The sequence below is a fragment of the Mizuhopecten yessoensis genome, unplaced genomic scaffold (assembly GCF_002113885.1).
Source record: "Mizuhopecten yessoensis strain PY_sf001 unplaced genomic scaffold, ASM211388v2 scaffold5229, whole genome shotgun sequence".
NCBI classification, from domain to species: domain Eukaryota; kingdom Metazoa; phylum Mollusca; class Bivalvia; order Pectinida; family Pectinidae; genus Mizuhopecten; species Mizuhopecten yessoensis.
Genome location: NW_018405944.1, coordinates 86,378 through 104,596, shown reverse-complemented (window position 1 = coordinate 104,596; position 18,219 = coordinate 86,378). Strand labels below are relative to the sequence as shown.

General features: G+C 35.1%; 1 protein-coding gene across 1 annotated transcript in view; it reads right to left on the bottom strand.

Annotated features, from left to right (window-relative positions):
• LOC110450419 (TNF receptor-associated factor 3-like) overlaps nucleotides 1-14,347 on the bottom strand; it is a 67,079-nt gene extending 52,732 nt beyond the window's left edge. The window contains exon 1 of the mRNA XM_021497923.1: nucleotides 14,287-14,347. The gene's annotated coding sequence lies outside the window, so the exon portion shown is untranslated. The remainder of the gene's footprint in view (nucleotides 1-14,286) is intronic.
• Nucleotides 14,348-18,219: the final 3,872 nt, after the last annotated feature.

Here is an 18,219-nt window from a genome sequence, read left to right as displayed (position 1 = left end):
AGATTGCTCTCTCTGTCAAAATCTTTGGAGTTATCTCAGTCAATCACATGGTTTTTCTGTCTGGCATGGTCTGTGATTGCCGATTTATTTATCTGGGACTCCGACTGTTTTCTTTCAGATCTGTCGAATTTCCTACCTTCTTGGGTTTCTGTATCTTTCCGGTTTTCACTAAGGCGGACCCCAAATCGCCTCCAGTCTCTCTAATATACGACGCGTCGCATTTTATTGCATTCGATTTTGTATACGCATTCTGCAACGTTTTCTTTAGGTGTTTTATCCTTAGGGTGTACTAGGATATTGCGAAGCGTCTTGTGGGGCTTCATGGCTGTTGCTATGCCATGACCGTGATGTATCCTCTGGATGGTTTCGGATATACCCTTTATATACGGGATGACCACTTGTCCTTGGTTTTGTTCTTATCCTTGATTGGCCTTTTCTTGTTCTTCTCCTTACTTTAACACTGGGTTTTTCACCCGTGTTAGGCCCATTCCAGATATGCACATGTTCTCATTGCCCTGGCGATGTGATTCTGATCTTATGTTTTGTCATGTTCTTCCGTGACTATTGTATCACATCTGTTGAGCAATGTGCGCATGACGCCACAACTTCTGGTGTAAAGGATGGTGGGATTTGAAGTTCATGTATTGGTCCGTATGAGTCTTTTTTCTATAGACCAATACCTTCACGGTTCCGTCGGTACATATATAAAAGCTATTGTACATACGTTTCTAGCGTAGCCGAAATCGACATCGATTTTATGGACAACTCGTACACATGAGAGAGAATGTTACTTATTCATTGCAGTTTGTATAATGTACATCTCAATATTCAACATATAATGCACACATTCCATCTTACTTTTATTTACAAATTATGGTATATTTTGAAATTTGGTCATGAAAATGGAACCATCCAGAACAGTTAGCGCAGTGATATCCTGGCACTATTCCATACTTTCAACTTTTCAACAGTTCGTCACGTCTCGTGCTTTGTGGCTTTCTCCTTTTCATTCCATCCTTTCTCGAAAATTCGTTTCTACCGCACTGGCTGTAACTGAATGGCCCAATCACATGCCTATATTACATACATTCAAGCACACGCACACTTCTTGCATTCACGCTTTCGTGCACTTAAAAGAAAGTTAAACATTACAGAGGATTACTAAAATAATAAGGAACACACAAGTGCACGTTAGGCCATGTAATACGGACACAAGCTAAGAAATGAATATCAAAGATAATGAGGACTGTTGGAGAGGAGACAGAAGAACGAGACCAAATTTAAAACCTGCGAGTACTCGATACATACTGTTGGACATATATAAATACATTTTTATTTTCGTCACTCGAATACTCTTCATGGCCATACAATAATTTCTCTAAGCTTAGAGGTAAGTATTCATGAAGATTTCTAAACATTTCAAATCTTTGATCAGTATATATACTGCATGTAAAAAAGAAATGATGAGCATTTTCATTAGGATATCCACATGCACAAATAGGAGAGTTGATTAGGTTAACATTAAAGAGATCATCATTTAAAGGGCTGCATTTATGACGGAGTTTGGTTAGTAAAATATTTAACTTACGGTCACCGGCTAAATAAAAAACAGGCACTTTAAATGTTTCATTTTGTTTTTTGAGGCAGTTTGTGAAGCTCTTAAAAGAATGTGCAGTTTTAATATTAGTGTCAAGCTCATTCCATAGTCTTAAAGTAGAAGGTATGAACGAGTTGAGTGAAGATTGTAAGCGGAAATTAGGAATGGAATAGTTCTCAGAGTTTCTCAAATTATAAGGAGTTAAAGTAGCTACTAGTGGCGGGAGAAGGTCAGTTAGGTAAGAGGGAGTCATATTGTTGTGAATTTTGTAGAAAAGTTGAAGTTTGCGGCGGGTGCGACGTTGAGACAAGACTTCCCAACCAGTTTCGAAGTAAAGAGACGCTCTACTAGCAAAAGATGGCAGGCCGGTGACAATACGCGCCGCTTCTAACTGGAGTTTTTCAAGTTTATTTGCATCGGCAGTTGTACAACCGTCCCAAACTTCGCAACAGTATTCAAGCAGAGGGAGTATAAAAGTAAGATAAATTCTGTTTAATGTCTTGCGATTTAAAGTATATTTTAACTTGCGGAGAATTCCTATTTGTTTCGTAACAGTTTTACAAATGTTATCAATATGGTGAGTCCATTTACAGTTAGCATCTAGGAAAATGCCTAGATGTTTATGATGTTCGATAAAATCAATATTAACATTATTAAAAATGAGATTGACATCAAGCTCAGCATTGGTATTTGAAATTAGTAGCGCTTCAGTTTTATTAGGATTAAATTTAACAAGCCAATTTTCTGCCCAGTTATGAATTTTTTCAAGATCTCGGTTAGTAGTAGTTTCTAGTTCAATTGCGGAAGGAGAAGAGACGGATAGGGAAGTATCATCAGCAAAAAGACGGGAAGGGCTGACAAGGTTATCAGTTATATCGTTGATATACAAGAGAAAAAGAAGCGGACCTAAGACAGAGCCCTGGGGTACACCAGCATTAGTTGTTTTAGTATGAGAAGTAACATTGTGGATGAAGACTTGTTGATGGCGATTCTGTACATAATCGGATAGCCAGTCTAAAAGATTTCCATTTATTCCATAGCTTTTTAATTTGTGTACAAGACCTGCATGCCAAACCCGATCAAAAGCTTTGGAAATGTCGCAAAAAACAAGACAGGTATGATGACGGTTTTCTAGATTTATGCATACATTATGATAAATTTCAATTAGTTGATGTACTGTTGAGTGACCTGGCTGAAATCCAGATTGGTATTTATATAACAATGAATTTTCTAATAAATAATTATGCAGAAATTTTGTAATAACTTTTTCAAAAACTTTCCCTACAGTGCTTAATAAAGCTATTGGTCTATAATTACTGGGGCATTGTTTATCGCCTTTCTTAAAAATGGGCATGACTAAAGCTTTTTTCCAGGAATTGGGATAAATTCCTTGATCAAGAGACTTTCTGAATATAAGAAATAGCGGAAATGAAACATAAAGAGCTGTGTTTTTAAGCATTTGGTGACTAATTTTATCATATCCAACAGCTTTACCTAATTTAAGAGACTTAAGGATGTCAACAATATCAGCTTGTGTAAAAAATATATTATCTATGCGACTTTGGGTTCTCATATCAACTTGTGGTAAAGGTACACCTGAGTCGTCTATAGTAGAGATAGACACAAAATAGTCATTTAAAATATTAGCTTTTCGTTCATCATCTACTGCAGTAGAATTAGTAATAGGGTCTTTTAGAGGAGGTATAATGTAAGATACATCTGCACTTTTAGTTAATCTCCGAACCAGTTTCCAAAAATTCTTTTGATTAGTTTTTGCATAATTATCTAAAAGTCCATTAATATCAGCATAAAAAAGTTCTCTTGCTCTACGTTTGAGATTGTTGACATGATTTCTATGTTTTTTAAATTTAGCTAAATTCTCTACAGAAAAAAACCTCTTTTTAATTTTTTATGCAATCTATTTCTAATCCTAATTTCACGATGTAGTTCAGTAGTAAACCACGGTTTAGCATTTGGTCTAACGGTAATAACCTTAGTTGGAATACAAAGATGAGCATATTCCAAATACTTATCTGTAAAAATCGAGCACATATCGTCGCATGTATAAGCATATCAAATACGTATTGCCAATCGGTGTTTTGTAACAGGTTATTAAATTTAGGATAGTCAGCATTTTTATAACACCAAATCATGCGTTTAAATTTGTTAGTAAGAAAAATGTTTAGTTTAATTTCAACGAGAGTAGCGTCATGGTCCGAAATGTCCCTGTCAATTTCAATAACATCGGAAAAACCAACAACGCATGTATCGCTCACGAGCACGGGGTCAAGGAGCGAAGCACGTGTTTGGCCTACCCGAGTTGGTTGGTTTATTACATTAGAAAACAGATACGTGCGGATAATGTCGTTCAGTTTATGACGAGTCTCAACCAGTAGGTCAACGTTTATGTCACCAACTATAATGACATGTGGGTTTTCATCAAGTGCATTTTCAATGGAGTTTTCAAATTGTTCCCAAAATGGATTTACACAGTCATTTGGTCTATATACTGTACATAGAAGATACGAGGAGTTATTAAAAATAATTTCGACCCAGATGGCCTCACCTGATGGAAATTCTAAATCCAAACGCCGCTGGGCAGAAATTAAAGGCGAAATATAAACAACGACACCCCCACCCTGTGAGTATTCACGGTCTTTCCGGAAAGGATTATTATTAAAACCTGGAAGTGCTATTTCTTCGTCAGATATACTGTTGTCTAAGTGGGATTCCGTGATACATACTACGTGAAATTCGTCTGCAATATTTTCAAGGTGAGTTAGCTTATTTCGTAAACTACGTATATTTAAATGGAAAATTGTTAATTCATCGGAAGATACATCAGGCCCAGGGTTTTCATGTATGTCCATGCAAATCAATAATAAAAGATCATAGATGGAGGATAAGGATGAAATTAGTGTTACTGAAATAGCTATGTATAGCATAAAAGAGAATACTGTATTGTGTGGTCTTAAATGTAAGAAGAGGGATTTCAAATAGATTTCTAAATTCATCAAATACGAAATTTAAATTAATTTTAAATATTGAAGATGAGCTCGAGTGGTTACAGTGTGTACGCATGTAGAATTGCCGACCGCCACCCTGTGTGCTACTTTATCGTTACCCATTATCAAGAACGGTCATGGTTGGGTGGCTATCGACAAAGAACATACGCACGTGCGTATACACCTGTCCAACAGTACAAACGGGCTCGAGGTGAAGGTCACACAGAAGTAAACAAGAGGGAAGTGGGAAGAGAAGGGGGAATAGTAAACAGGAAAGGTAAATAAAAGAAAACAAATGTGGAGAACCGAAGGATGTTTCTGCTGCTATAAAGAAGAGTACGAGTTAAAATGATTGTTAGATAGATAGATAGACCGACAGATTATGATTATTTTGTATATAATGACAATGTATAGAAAAATTGGAAAACTATTTACATTTTCAGCATGGTATAACTATATGAATAAAATAGTCATATACAAGTCGGCTTGGGACAAACAGATTATACAAATGTGTACAATTGGTACACAAACAACACAGGGTAGGGTACTATAGGTAGACACTTTAGATAACTTATATTGACAAGGTAGACATACTCAGACAGGATATCTGTAATTGTTGTTCTTGTCAATCAACACATGATAATTATTTGAAGATTCAAAACAACACATATTACTTTTTTGGATATCAAACAATAAATGATACTTATTTTGGATATCAAACAATAAATAATACTTGTTTTGGATATCAAACAATGAATAATACTTGTTTTGGATATCAAACAATGAATAATACTTGTTTGGGATATCAAACAATGAATAATACTTGTTTTGGATAACAAACAATAGATAATACAATGAATATTACTTGTTTTGGATAGCAAACAATAAATGATACTTCATTTTTGGATATCAAACAATGAATAATATTTGCTTAGATATCAAACAATGAATAATACCTGTTTTAGATATCGAGCAATGAGTAATACTTGTTTTGGATAGCAAACAATGAATGATACTTGTTTTAGATATCAAACAATGAATAATACTTGTTTTGGATATCAAACAATGAGTAATACTTGTTTTGGATATCAAACAATAAATGATACTTGTTTTAGATATCGATCCAATAAATAATACTTATTTCAGAAATCAAAACAATGACTGGTACTTGTTTTGGGTATTAAACAATAAATTATATTACTTTTAGATATCAAACAATACATTATATCAGTTTTAGATATCAAACAATAAATACTATTAGTTCTGATATCAAACAAATGCTCCTTCTCCAATAATAAATTATATTCGTTTGTATTATCAAGCCAGAAATGATACTTATTTTGGGTATCAAACATTATATGATACTTATTTTGGTTATAAAACAATAAATGATATTTGTTTTGGATATCAAGCAATATATCAAACTTATGATACTTGCCTTAGATATCAAACGAATGACACTTTTTTTAAATTCTTTTTAAATATCAAACAATAAATAACATCATTCTGAATGCACTACAAACATATTGATGTCCAAATATAATGGTAAGTTAACATTTCGATACATGGATATGATATCTCTTTAGGATTAACTATCTATATGAATCGATATATATAAAAAGGATACTGGTTCATCACGTAAAGTGATAAAAGTACACACACCATGAACGTACGTGACATTTACAGTCAACAGTGAGGTTATTCGAGCGGAGAAAGTTGCAGAAGATATAGACGGTGCTGGTGAAGATGTTGCTGATGCTGGTTGCAGGACGCGGTACACTAAATCAAAGTACTGAGAGTACTTCAATACTGATCATGCAGAGGAGTCCTCAACTACACAAAGGTAATAAGGCGAACGGTCAAGACAGGTGTCATGATATTTTACACATTACATCAATGGTAAAATACATTATTCAAACCCTCTCGAGCGTTGCGGAGATGGATTAATCTGATTTTGAAATGGAAAATAAACTATGTCTATAATATAATATCATTTTAATGTCATATAATAGTGTATACGGTTCTAAGCAGTGACATACTGATCAGGAAATCAAATGCTCAATATATCTGTAGCTATTTATCACATCAAGAAAGGTAGTAATGAATAAGGCCAAGAGAGGTGTCATATGATCATGACCGAGGACATCCGATCAGAAAATGATATACATTGTGAATTGATAATAATGGGTCAAATGCATTCAGACAGGTATGTATAGAGTCAAGAGATTGGTAAATACGATTGAGAAGCAAATTGTCTTCCTTATAACTGCTTTTGATAGTGGATACGGTTCTGAGTGAGGACATCTTGATCAGGTTTTCGAAATATCAGCACGTATTCTTTTCTTCCTTGTTGGAGTGACGACTTTCATGCCTATTTGAATCAAGAGGTCCTACTGACTTGAGATAGAGAGGGTCGCCTTGAGAATGCCAGACGGAGGTCATTTATTGGCTCTTACCAGTTACCTTAGCTACTAATTTGGGCGTTTTCTTTGTGATGGTGACTGGAATTTAAACTTTGACTGCGCATGTATACATGACTAGTATGCAATTCTACATTGGCATATGTTATTTCGGAAAAAAATCGACCTGAACGCGAAGGAGTTAAGGGGGAATTTTTCGCTTATTTAACATACATCACGTTTTCGATTCATCTACATAGTGTTTCCGCTTCTTCGTCATCCTGCAATCCTAGTTTCCTCTTCCTACTTTCTCTTCATCAAGATATAGAGAAACAGTTCATGGTTTCCATTGAATATCATATATATGTCACGAGTTTTGAGGAATAAGGATATTTTTCACGAGTGCAGAGTACGAGTGCAAATATCGATATATTCTGCCACATATATATAATATATATGGTATTCAACGGAAAACTATTTAATATTCAATTTCTGACTTTTTAAAAGTAATACGAAACAAGAATAACTGCATCAAAAAGAAATAAGAGGCGTAAGATTTATGCAGTGAAGATATAAGGTTTTATGAAATTGATAATGATTAATATTTTACGCCAGAATTCGATAATTTTCTCTATTCACATATGTTCCCCTCATCCTTCATTATATAGTTGTTGTGGTGGGTTGGGGGGAAAGTAGGGATGGGCTATTGTTAGCTCCTTAATTTGTACATTTTGACTTCCCATCACTTTCGCATGTGTCTAGCTCTTGCTGTTATTCCGGTTTCCAGAACTTGTTGACGGACTCACGAAGGACGCCACTGCCCTTTCCTCAAAACCTTCGATGAGGCAACCGGATCACATCCGATGCATGCCACCGATAAACCCAACAGCAAATACTGATCTTCATTGGCATATATAAAAATGATAATACAATAAGCATAAGAAACACCCCAACTGCTACACATATGTCACACCTCCCGGCGCGTTTACCATATAGATATTGATATTTAAACCCTACCGCACGATCCAACTTCTCCAACTTGCCAATAACCAACCAGTAAGCATGCAAGTTGCATTTAAACATTCCAATCAAAAGATGGTTGCGATGGTAATCAGAATACTCAAGCTCTTAACAATCATTTATTATGATAACAATCACCCCTTCCAGACGTATCTTAAACTCACAAACAACAGAGAAAAAATATTTAGGTACAGTGAAATTTGATGTAATTGATCACATTCTGGGTTCTATAAAATAAAGAATATGAAATGGACGTCGTACGTGCATTATCGATCGCTTCAATTCCGTTCTTGTTTTTTTGTTTGGTAAAACACCAAAAACGTAGTTGACATGTCGGCAATACAAAAACAAATATATATTTTCAAGCATTATAAACATTTCTTTGTCTTTCACGTTAGCTGTCATATCTGACTATACAATATGTTCAAAATCATCGGAAGTTCTAAATCACGGTTACGTCTAGCCTAACGAAACCTGAAATTCGACAGGGATATGGTCGCAAGACCATTTAAGTAATCTTGAATGAAGAGTGAAGACACGGGAAAGAATTGATGAAAAAGGCAAACGCTGATATTCATAATCATGTACATATGCACGGTGATATCAGATTAACAGTTTCGTGCAGCATTTTTTTCACGATAAGGTATGAATGATAAAAGTCCTGAGTTCAGCATACTTCCGACGGGCCGCATTAAATAAATAAACGTAAGAATACAATGATATAGATGCTTGAGGAGTATATCGTCCTACCTGATTCTCAACCCAAAAGAGAAAAATAATAAATTGCATAACAACTTGATGATTTACATTCTGTACATAATGTTGATAAAGAAACAAAGCAATATAGGTGTGTTACAATACCGATATAGTTCTGGTACTCAAAACTCGAACACTTTTATCTGTTGCCGGTTAATTCACGACGACTAGTGCACCTTGTCCAAACACAATGTAATGCATTTCAAGTAGAGGAAGTCCACAGTATTTCACGCTTCTTGTATGCATAGCTGACCCCAGTAAAATGGCCCACTAAACAGATATGGTTTGTTACTAAGACAAACAGAAACTTACTGTCTAACTTTCCTACTCGTAGCAATATAAGTTGATATATTATCAACATTATAAACACATCGGAACGAAAATCAGTGTTTTGGATATTAATGAAAGTTATGGAAGGTGTCGGAAAGGGACCTTCTATGAAGTATGGACATCAATCTAAACACATTGTTGGTATATTCAAAGTTCCATGAAGTTGGTTAGCCAGTTTTATTAGCTTATCTGGTCCGAAGGACCAAGGTGAGTTTATGCCATACCGTGGCGTCCGCCGTCCGTCCGTCCTTCGTCCGTACGTTAACAATTTCTTTGAACGACTTCTTCTTAACCACTGATTGGAATTTAACTAAATTTGACTGGAAGCATTCCTAGTTGTTGGGATTCAAAATTGTACAAATGGTGGGGCTGACCCCATGGGGGCTGAGGGCGGGGCCAAAAGGGGGCAATTTGACAATATTGTTTTAAGCGACTTCTGCAGAACTAAGAGATCGATATCAACCATATTTGACTGGAAGTATCCCTATGTGGTGGGGATTCAAAATTGTACAAATGTTGGAGTTGACCCCCCGGGCTAAGGGGTGGGGCCAAAACAAGTTTATTACTTGGAAATGGTCGAGATCCCCACCATAAAACCATATATACAATTGCTGAGTGTAAAGAGAAGTATGCACATTTGCTTCCAGGATGGCCCTAGGGAGACATAGTCCCTGGGTCATAAATTTGAAACGGTTGAGGTCCCCACCCCAAAACTATATATACAAATGCTGGGCATAAAGAGACGAATGCAGTCATGATATTAGAATAGATCCTGGGTTCTGACCCACCTTTGCAGACTTTACCCCTGGGTCATAACTTTGAAACGGTTGAGATCCCCACCCCAAAACTATAAATACAAATCCTGGGCAAAAAAAGACGAATGCAGTCATGATATTAAAATTGATCATGGGGTCAATAAAATTGCTGGGCATGAAAAATCTAATGCAGATATTTACATGGATTGGCCTTGTGGTCTGGCATATTCCCTTGGGTCTCATTAGGAGAATATTTTGACATGATTGCTTAGATATCTCAAGGTGAGCGATACAGGCCCTCTGTGCCTCTTGTTATCAGATCGGTTTTCACTTCTACTTTATATTAAAAAAAAACACATTAACAACAACAAAATCGAATTACGATAACAATATGGTCTTAATTGGATGCTCACATATATTATGGTAAGTTAACTCAACATCAATTTTAGGAGCAGTATCAATGATGTATTTAATAGTATTAAGTATCATATATATAGATATCTCCCATAAAGNTTTTGAAGCATGGACAGGCATTATGTGAAATATAATATGGGTTGTTTATCTTTCAATAAAGCTGAAAGTAGCTGATAATTAGCTGTATTTGCTTTACAGTAATTTTAAAAAGTCGTAAAAAACGACTATATTAATATCAGAAAGTATATACATGAGAAGAACAGGTATGTTTTTTTCCTGATCAGGATGTCCCCCGCTCAGGACCGTAGACGTTCTAATATCTATATATGGAAGATAAAATACTTTAGACATAGTTTTATTTCTGTTTCTAAATCATATTAAGCCATCTCTTATCTATGCGCATTGCCAACTTTTGTATTTGGTGAATTAATTCGAATATAATGAGCACGTGGTTTCCTGATCAGGATGGCCCCGGTCAGGACCGTATACGCTACTAGCTATATAGTTATAGACTATACGGCTTATAACAATTCTTGTAAGTCGGGGTTCTATTTCTCAATTGATACTTCTCTAATGACAATATACACAGCGATCTATCTCTAGTTTATAAATGTTTATATCTATATATTGGAAAAGTTGACTTTTTTTCCTAATCATGATGTCCCCGCCGAGGACCGTGTTCGTTATAAGAAGTATGTTTTAAGTATTTCATTGTTGAAGTGAACTACTTTCCTACTTAAAAATCATTATATGTGACGCTAATCTTGGCCATTCGCATTGCCTACTTTGTGTAGTCGATGAATAACCACATAAATTATTTCCATTTGATTTCCTGATCAGGATTGCCCCCGTCAGGACCGTATACGCTACTAGCTATAGTTATAGATTATACTGCTTATAAATAACCACTCTTGTAAGTCGGGGTTCTATTTCTAAATTAAAACGAGTCCTCTAATGACAATATTCACTGCGATCTATATTTTGTTTATAAATGTGTTTAAGTATGCAAACAAATATGATTTTATTTCCTGATCATGATGGCCCCCGCCCAGGACTGTGTACGTTTTAAGATGTAGATATAGAGTATTCCATCAATGATGTAATGTATTTTTCATTTAAAAATCATTATGATGCTTCTCTTGACCGTTCGCATTGCTAGTTTTTTGTATTTGATCAAAACCTACGTAAATAATTTCCATTTTAGTTCCTGATCAGGATGCCCCCGCTCAGGACCGTATACGTTCGAATATCTATACATGGAAGATAAAATACTTTAGACATAATTTTATTTCTGTTTCTAAATCAAATTTAGCCATCTCTTATCTATGCGCATTGCCAACTGTTGTATTTGATGAGTTAATTCGAATATAATGAGCACGTGGTGTCCTGATCAGGATGGCCCCGGTCAGGACCGTATACGCTACTAGCTATATATTTATAGACTATACGGCTCATAACAATTCTTGTAAGTCGGGGTTTATATTTCTTAATTAAAACGACTCATTAAAAAAAAATCATTATGATGCTTCTCTTGACCGTTCGCATTGCTAGCTTTTTTATTTCCATTTAAATTCCTGCTTAGGATTTTATACTAGTATGCAACTCGAAGATAAAATATTATACACATAGTTCAATTTCTATTTCTCAATCATATTTACTCATCTCTTGACTCTAATAACTATCACCTTTATGTATTTGATCCATTAATACGGATATAATGAGTATTTGATATATTGATATGGGTGTCCCTGTTACCTGTTACCGGATACGTTCGAATATCAACATATAATTAAAGAGATTGAAGATTGATTTGATGTTTTTTTTCTATTTCAAAATCACCTCTCTTGACTGCAAACTTTGCTGCCTTTATATATTTTATAAATAACTACGGATAGATTCACTATAACATATCCTGTCTGATCATGATGTCCGTGCACAGGACGTATACACTATATCGTGGAATACAAAGATAAAATACTATAATATAGTTTACTTTGTATTTCTAAACTATCTTTATTCTCTTTGACTGTAAACACTGCCACCTTCATGTATTTGATCCATCAATACGGATATAATTAGTACTCGATTTCCTGATCAGGATGTCCCTGCTCAGGACCTTGAACGCTCAGAGCTTAAGTTAATACAACCATTTAAATGACCATATATACTGAACATTATCTTCCTTTAGTTTATAAATGTATAAATGAAAAATATCTACGCTATTTCCTGATAAGAATGTCCCAGATGAGGACCGTATAGTCCGGACGAGTTATCCTATCTTGACGGTCCTCACCAGCCCCGGTCCTGTTCAGCCCCGGTCCCAGTGAGAGACAGCGCAGCTGTCTGACGCCGCTGTTAGACACTGTTGGGTATTCCGAATGGTACGTACGTGTATGGTATTTCGAGAAGTGCTGTTTACATACACAAAGCGGATGTAATAACCCAACTACAATGTATACAACAAAACAAAATATGACGCTGTAGTTCAAAAAAGGTTGTTTTTTTGGCACTAAGCCAACGCAAAGGTTGAGGACGATTATTGCAGATTACCTTTGATTACCAGAATACTTTGTCGAAAGATAACGAGCGAAGAATATCGACTACATACACCCAATTGAGGGTAGAAAGTGCACAATGTATCCTACTTGTGTACGAAATTAACCAAGCAGATCGCGGAATGTTTGGATTTGGATTTACCTGCCCTTTATGCGTTGCAATTTGGATATTTGTTTTGAAAATTTAGGACATAAATTCGGAATCGTAATTATCTTTATTCATGTGTAACGTACATTTTCAACATATTTGCGTATATTCATCTACATGAAAAAGGGATATGAATTAGTCTGGCGGCGAACCAAACTAACATGTAGAGTTAAATTGTACGATATTGGTATTAGTTCACTAATACAACTGAAGTCCTGCCTTTTAATCTTTGATCATACGAAAGGTAAAAAATAAAACAAAAAGACAATATGGGGAATAATAAGAATCACATTAGTCTACTCAAATATAGTAGAAGATATCTAACAGTGTTTTCAGAATATCAAATAAATTTCACGAGTGTTGCTGATATTGTGAGATCTTTAACTCTCGTACTGCACACCCACTAAGAGAAATATATCACTTTTATAGAAAAAATGATTTTCAATATTTCACTGGTAAAAATGTAGTTAAGTTCGATATATTAAATTTGCACTATTATATCCATTCAATCACAAGCCCTGTACCGTATTCTTTCACACAAAGTCTAAACGTTATTATATCATTTTTTTTCTCTTTCAAATCAAATGTTCGAAGTGAGTTGTCCGTTACGTTTATTCACCACACAGGGAGACCTATATGATATGCAGTTAGCCAATAGACGTAGTCCGCGTATACAATTTCATGTCACGTGGTTTCTTAGTGGGTTCAACTCTAAATATTGTACCTATGTAATATGCTAATCCCACGTGACATTAACTGTTATTATTTTTTTCATATTATTACTGACAAGTGATTGGCCAGAAGTGCATCCTGACTTGGAGCGCGTGATTTTTGTTTAAGAACTGGGTGTTTCTAAAAATAGAATTATGACGTGTCTCCAAACAATGCACAGTCCCACTTCCGAAGCGCTTTTGTTGTGGGTTTTTTCAGATTGCTTACATTACTGTTTTGTAACATAATAAAACAATTGTAGCCTTTAACTTTATCAACGACGCAATAGAAAGCTATATAACTTGTCTGTAGGTAAGTGATCATAAGTTTAGTATAAGTACATTGTATTTACAATTGACAATTTAGCTCCTGACTAGGGCTATATGATATCCCTATAAAACATTGTGTAAAAATGTAACTACAAATACGTCATAATAAGTTTTCTTTCGGTTTGGAATATAATTGGGATTGGCGATGGGCATGATGAACAGGAACGGCTATACATAGTATTCACTATTATGTAGACAGATTTAAAAAACCTGAAAAGTAGATGTGAACGATTGTTCGCTCTGGAGAAAACACATTGAACACCTAACCTTCATAATCGCTCCGACCTTAGACCATATACCTCTCTAGTCTGTTAATACAACCATGATATAGTCCTTGATTACATCAATACTATATATATATCTTTTAAATATAGCGTCTGGCGAATTACTACCGGTTCATAGTGTATCCAACCGGGAGAACTTTACATAGGTAACGCACGAACGTCATATTTCATGTCCATTTCTCAATCAATGTTGAACAAAAAGTGGAAAAAGAATATTTACGTGCATAATGCTGCCAGATTTGGAATGACGTGTGCAGGTACCTTTAAATCGCCACAACTTATTAACATCGCAATGCCCGAGAATATGTGCTATTGTATTACTATTATTATTATTATTATTTCCTTTATTTCCTCCAGAAATGAAGAGTTACGAGCCTCGTCTATCAAGATTAGTATTGCGGTGGCTACATACTACAGAGCCAACAATACAACCGAATTCCCTGGTTTCCTTGCTCCATAGCCCGAGTTTCCTCTGGTCCCAACACCATACTTAAACATTTTGACAGATAGATGTCTGATGTGGGAGATCTTTCTGACAAAATGTTTAAGTCTCAGTCTGGTGTCAAGCGTCTGGTTGAACGAGACTAAAAGAAGCTCGGGCTACTTGCTCCAGGAATTCCTTGCTCCAGAGAATGGAAAACCCGGTGAATCATGGTCATATCCGGGTTCAGTGTGTCGACTTGCTCATGCCCCGTTTTATAGTAATATTGAATCTCTCGAAGAACCGACATCCCGAAAAGCATTTTCTTGTTGCATTGCTCCATAGTGTTACTCTAAAGTTACCGTACCGCTACGCTAGCCTTTGGTTTTTCTATCAGCAGGATGAAACTGACATTCAAAGTTTTATTATTCTTACACAGCACCGTTAATACCACACTCAGAGTGTGAGACATGTCAAAGATATCAAACAAAAAGGAATTCAATTCTATTTTCTTACGTGACAGAAAGAATTTTATGACTTACATAATGCCATATATGCATAGACTTGATTAATTAGAGTAATTTAAATCCGTGGTAATATCGTATTACAGCAGTTAGGAGGCTGAAGTGTATTGAATTTTATTTTATAACGTTTTTATATGTAGGAAATAACCGATGAGCATGGACTGAAGCTTGAAACAATTATTTATAAAATGTATTATCCCTTTAAACAATTTTCTTTTCTTATGTTTTATCGTAATAATATAGCTCTTCAGTGCTAATGTTACGACTATAAATAAAACTTGTCAGTTATAATTTGGTCATACAATATCTTAGGCACTTGGCAATTAATTATGAATAACAAAATCCAATGTAGACGTAGACAGTCATTGTTGTCTGAATATCATTTAACGAAAACATGCCAAATACGATGTTTTAGACACCGACTCCGTGTTTTACTAGTCCGTCATTATGACCGTTCCGCCACCGTGATGAATCTTAAAAAAGATAGGGTATTCCCAATAAAACAACTGTACTAAACATAGCGATGATAAAAATAGACATTTTGATATCTGCAAACAGGCCCCGGAATCTCGAAACTTCTCAATTCTTAACTTTCCATTCTTAAGCTAAGTACGTACTTAGCTGAGAATTTCTCAAATTGGTGTATCTCGAAGGCGTTCTTAAATATTTGAGAACGTACTTAACTAAGAATGTGTTTGTTGATACATAAGGGGCCCTATTTGGAACTCTTTAATGAAAAAAGGTAATATCAGTGTATGAAATACTTCGGGAATTAACTAGGATAGATAATCCCGCGCTTCTTTTGCAGTGCATTGAAAACCATAATTAAGTTTTCAAGCTAAATTGGATATTAAAAAAACAGATGACACCATTTTTGTTGTTATGACAGACATATTATTGAATGCTAGATATTAAAAGAAAATATTGAATAATTATCCAAAACTGAATAAATTTATTTATTTATGACGATTCATTAGAACCATGACTGGAAACTTTTTTATACAATGGTACAGTTCATATGTTCAGATATGAAAACAGCCCCTTACCCATTACACCACCACCACTCCCCGTGGGAGGGGATAAAAAAGGTTCCACACTTTAAATGAAAATGTCTGGTACAGAAGCCTATTGGGTTAAATTTGAAGAAAAAACTCATTTTAACGTGTTCACTATAATGTTAAAATTAGGGTTGTCAAACCAGACAAAGCGGTATGGCGGAAAACTGCCCGTATTTCCCTAAGTCGGCATTTTTGAAAACGGAAAAAAATATTGATGAGTAAATATTTTTTAGTAGCGAAAATGCATGGAATAGATATAAAACCAATTGAATATTATTTTTTGAACTGTTGAGATATTTGGTATTGTTAATATAATTCTGCAAATATAGCCATATTCACTATATCTATGAAAGTGATGGGGTTTCTCCGACTTAAAAAAAGGCTTTCAATACTTTCCCATCCGAGGACCAACTTTTGAATATGCAAAAACAAATCGTATGACGGTAAAGTGGTCCTCCATGGTTGATCAAGTTTTCACAACTGCGACAGATGTTTCTTGGGTTAAAGGAGTTTGTATTTCCATCTTCGTCTATGTCCGGTGTACATGTAGCCTCATGTGTAACGCAGTTAGCTTGTAACCAGAAATATGAACGATGTAGGTTCGAATTCACATTCAGATACACTTTTTTCTTCTTTCTTTTTTAATATTTAGGCAAGTGATCATTTTCCTTAGTAAACTAAAAAATAGTTTTCAAATCAATGGAACATTTTATTGATATTGTAATAACATACCTGATTTATCTTTTATTGGATCATGTCAACAAATCCCTGTACGCGTGTACAGTACAGCTACGCTTTGTTTTATGAATTGTTTTACTCTCCAATTGGCACTAGTATTTTTATTTATTATCTAAACACAAACAAATGATGCCGAAATACAAAATATGCTATTCGAAAACTATATGTAATTTTACCATTCCAATGTACAGGAAGAACAAATTCAAGATGCGTGCTTTTTAAGAAAACATGTAACGGCATGACGTAGACCAAACTTGGTTATGATTGTACATGTAAGACCTTGTGTTTTATACAGCATAACGCGAAATAAGCATTTTGTTGAGTCTTTATCGTGAAACTTATGTATTAATAGCCATGACCTTAAATTCGTCTGTTTACAATAATCTATTCTTAGATACGTGATTCCGATAGAGCTACCTGTATAGAAATACCCGAGTATGCGTCATAATAGTGCACGGTTGGACGCGCGCACTATAGCAGGTCATAGATTTGGGGTATAGCCATAGCAACCTGCCATAGCTCTTTTCTAACCGGTTACTTGAAAAATATTCTGACCGAATAACCGGTTAATCAGTCAGTTCGGTAATCAAACAATTAACAACAATAACTACATTATATGTAATACTTCTCTCATTAACAAAGCAATGACCTAGTTTTAAATGCGTGGAACGAGATTGACAGGTTGTAACGAGATTGCTAATGTAATAAGAAACGCTATGACATTAATTGTTGCATTTACAACATTTCCTTTATCGAAATTCTAGATCTGGGTAAGAAATATTTGAGAAAAGGTGCCTATCATTATGCATGTATTCCTGATATGAAAATTTTACTCGGGTGGGGTCAGAACCTGCCCCAAATCCTCTGGTAAAATTTTCCTTTTCACCATAACCAAATAGGCCATATTAGTTATTTGCCAATATCTGATTTTATGGCCATCCAGTGATAGAAGACTGTATCGAATGGCCCCAAATGCTGGTTTTCTAATTATATCCAAAGTGTTGGCTAATTATGAATAAATAAATAAATAGATAAATGAAAAATAACTATAAACACTGTGCCTTTCGTCTCCTTACTCGTTTTTAGCGGCTGAATTTCATGACTGATCAGACAATTACAGTTGGCCATTTTGTGTATTTAAGCACGTTCTTAAATATTTAAGCATGCTCCTTACC